The sequence below is a fragment of the Olea europaea genome, unplaced genomic scaffold (genome assembly GCF_002742605.1).
Source record: "Olea europaea var. sylvestris unplaced genomic scaffold, O_europaea_v1 scaffold10777, whole genome shotgun sequence".
In the NCBI taxonomy this organism is placed as follows: Eukaryota; Viridiplantae; Streptophyta; class Magnoliopsida; order Lamiales; family Oleaceae; genus Olea; species Olea europaea.
In genome coordinates this window covers 1-4,111 of record NW_019228133.1, presented here as the reverse complement: position 1 = coordinate 4,111, position 4,111 = coordinate 1, and the positions used below count along the sequence as shown (strand labels likewise).

Here is a 4,111-nt window from a genome sequence, read left to right as displayed (position 1 = left end):
TAGACATTGTGAACAATTTTATATGTTGAATGTTAGCAATAATTAAAGGTTATTAAGATGTATTTGAGGTATTTAAAAATATTATTGCAAAAGGAAATGTTTATTGGAAGATTTATGTTGAAATCAAAGAATATGAAAAGGGTTTGTAAATTATAGCTTCATTTTTTAAAATTGTTGTAGTTACATGATATCAATCACTTGATTGAGGATTTGGGGTTTAATTTCTCTATTATTTAGAAATTTTTAGGCTAGTTTCAAGCAAGGTAATGCACAGGTGCTATTTTGAAATTCTGCCCAGAAAGTGTTATTTCTGTCAATGGTTTTGATGATAGTTTTCAATATTCAAAAATTGGAATCAGCTTTCTATATTCTGGAAATACAGGGCCAATTTTGTTAATCTTTTGATTTTCTTGGATTTTTAGTATGAGAACCAAATTAAATATTGAATATTGGGGATTAAATATTGAAATAACTTATATAAAGGTGGATATGTTATTAGTAAGCCCAATTGGGATTATGATATTATATTGAAAATAAAAAACTCCAAGTTCTTATTAGTAAATTATCATTCCAATGGTAGGAAAGATGTTTAAAGCACATTAGTGATGAGATATGATTTCTTGGAACGAGTGTGAAATGTCATGCTTGGTATTTGAATGTGAGGAGGCGTCTAGAAGATTGAAGTCCCGATCAATCTACAACTTGGTCAGTAGATAAAAATTTATTTTTCAGAAATTAGTATTTATTAAATTTATATTAGATCAGAAAATTTATTATTTCATACAATTGATTTGACAGCATGATTTTCAGAATAAAGTGAATTTATAATCAGTTGTTTTTAAAGTTAAATTTAGTTTAGTTAAATCATTTTAGTTAGCATGTTATATGCATCTTAAATATTTCAGCACATCTATTGTATTTTTAAAACCGCCAGAAAGTACCCAGATGATTTTACCTTAGTCTGCACTTATGCGAATGTGTTTTCACAGTTATGACTCTATATGGTTATTTTACCCACTCTACACTGGTGTAAATGTGTTTCAACGGTGTATAATTAGTTATGAAGATTTTACCCACTCTGCACTGTTGTGAATATGTTTCTATAGTGTACAACAAGATTATAGCTTTCGGGTAGCTCTGCGGGGGTATGACCAGAATTTCAAAATTCCAGAATTTCATAATTGAATAAGCTTGCCATGTACTTCGAGATTAACAGGTACATGAGTATGGTTATTCAGGTTACCTTTTTGGTGTTATTTTTCAGTATTTATAAAGCTTATCAGATTTCAGATTATATAATTTAGTTTATTCAGTCTTTAGAATAAAGCTTCCAGCTCATAGTATCAAACAACAATAATGTTTCATAGATATTAGATTATTATTATTCATTATATTTTACAGGTACTTATCTAGAATAAAGAATTTTACAATGCAATCATGTTTCAATTTCAAAAAAAGTTATCAAATTTCAGAATTTCCCAAAATTTTAAGAGAATAAGAATTTTTAGAAAATATACATGAACGGAAAAGGTATACTTATTTGCAAATATCTACTCACTGAGTTAATAGTTCATATATTTTATCACTACTTTTCTTATTAGATAGTAGCTGAGTTGAGCAGCATTGGAGTCTGTTGATCTCCTGTGTTGAGCCACGCATTGTCATCAGTTGTATGACTTATTTTGTAGTTTAAACAGATAAAATTTTTAGGATACATGCATTTTTATCAGAAATTGTATCCATATCAAGGGCTAATTGCATATTTGGTATCTTTTGATTATGTTGGGCTTTTAGAGTCTTTTAGCTTGTTCAGAAGTGTAAATTTCATTCTTGTACACATTATTTTGAATAGTTGGTATTATGAGAGACTGGTGTACCCTGTTTTATATTATATGTATTGATTTGAGAAAATTGAGTTTTGATCAAGTGATTTTAGCCCATATTTCAGAGGGAACTCTGTCAAAATTTTCATAAAATAATGTCATAGTCACGGTGGTGGGTCCGACACTTAGTTGGCATCTATCATCAATGCACGATACATGACGGGTTCATTGGGGTGATTCAAGACAGGTTGTATCATCTACAATAAGGTGTTCAGAAGAAATCTAGAGCTCTCTAAGTGAGGGCCCCAAACCAGAAGAAATGAAAAAAGAGGCCACATGAAAGCACCTCGAGGTTACTTGTAGAGGGTTGATGTCAAACACCAGGGATGCAAACCCGATCATTGGGGCTTCATCACCCTAGGGAAGTACTCATCAGTATAAACTACCTTGGGCCACATCTAAGGTCTTGGACATTAAGGAGGATCTCATCCCTCTAGCTTCTTTCTTGTTTAAGGATAACCAGTAATGCATACTAGTCTAATCATTGTTGAAAATAGGCCAGTGTGAAGTTCGATGATGGTTTAAAGGCTCTTGAGACCATGACTTTGAAGACAAAGCTTGAGCTTTAACTATTATATGATTTGTAATTTTTTCCTATATTTAAGCCTCGAAGTGTGCTCATGATGTTTTCATTATTTTTTGGGCTCTCAGCATTTTTTGAGGCCTTACCCTTAAGGGGGTGGACAAATCCAACAAAACGGTCGAGCTTACAAAGCTAGTGGAATATTGGGATAAAAAGAATAGCCAAGCTCGAGGCTAAGTATAATACCTTGTGGAAGGAGCATGAGAAGCTAAAGTCGAGTTGAAGGGCACCAAACTCCAGCTCAAGTGTGAAGAGATAAAATTAAAAACATGAAGCTTAAGCAAAAGTAGAAAAAGTTCAAGGCGTAACTCGAGGAGGCCCATGAAAAGCTATCGAGGACTTCAAAATGTTTGAGGAATTTAAGAGGTTGAGGTCGACTATGTGATGGGCCCGAGCCTTCCTTCGGGTAAATTTGCTCGAGGTTCAACCTAAAGAACTGAAGACTATCCTTGAGGCTTCGGGTCATCCTGAGTTGTGTGAGTCTGAGGAAGCAACGCCCGATAATAAAGTTGAGATCAAAGATGATGAGATAGAATTAGACCCTGAGGGCTCCAACAAGCTCTCAAGCCCTCTGCTCTAAATTAGTTTCATTGAGCTTAGAATATATTTTGTAATGGGTATGATGATGTAAAAATATTTTTGATTGAATGCATATTGAAATTTTTTTGCTCTGGTATTATACAATATATATTTCACACAAACACATAAAACTAATAAAATTCAATGTTTTTTCCACTTCCAAACTTAAATCATACATTGCCTTTAATATTCTAAAATATTATCAATGAACACTAGAGGGCAAAGAAGGAAATAAGTTACTATCCAAATGTATGTTTGATAGTAGATGCGAATTTCAAACGAAATTATCGGAGTTGGATGATCTATTTTAGTGAATTATTTTCCTTGTCCAATGTTACTTTGTGTGTTTTCAGTTATCATATTAAAATAAGGAGAAATCAATACTCGAATAATATGAAACAATTTCATATCTATTTCAAACACATCACAACTCTAGAACAATATGGGGATGAAGATACCTAAACTACTACCAAACACACAATAGGAATAAAATTTGCTAATCCTATTATCTAAAAAGCATAATAAATAAAATGAAAGAAACTAAATTGTCTCCCAATAAGCTTATATATAGTTATAAGCGTGACTTTGTTCTTTTGGCTATTATGGTAGCTTGAAAATAAAGTTACAATGACTGCATTGGCAGATATTTCTTTCTTCATCTTTGGTCCTGCTAACTTTCATGTTCTTATATTGGTCTTTGATTACTCCAACCAATACATCAACTCAATTTTTTGTACCGATGATTTCCACAATCATCATTCCCTTTATGATCAATCCATTTTACATTCGAGGTAGGCAAATTACTTCGGTAGAGCATTTATGATGAAAATTTTGTTGTTTATCTTCTGCTCTTATGATTATTTCACATTTTCAAAATCTATTAATATACGTCCGGTTGCTAAGGATGGTCTTCCTAAGATCATGGGCATGCTTTGATTTTTTTTCCCTATATCATGAATGATGAAACCAGATGAGATTATAAAACTCTAGCTTTGATAAGTATATTCTCAATCACTCTTTGAAAATGCTGATCGACCTGTCAGCCAATAAAGTTACTAAAGGTTTT

The 4,111-nt window shown here is 32.2% G+C and overlaps 1 long non-coding RNA gene across 1 annotated transcript; it reads left to right on the top strand.

The window, feature by feature from the left end:
- The first annotated feature begins 6 nt into the window (after positions 1-6).
- LOC111373177 lies at positions 7-3,133 on the top strand. Its single transcript, XR_002698906.1, has 2 exons — positions 7-1,216; positions 1,602-3,133. It is a non-coding gene; the product is annotated as an uncharacterized LOC111373177 (long non-coding RNA).
- Positions 3,134-4,111: the final 978 nt, after the last annotated feature.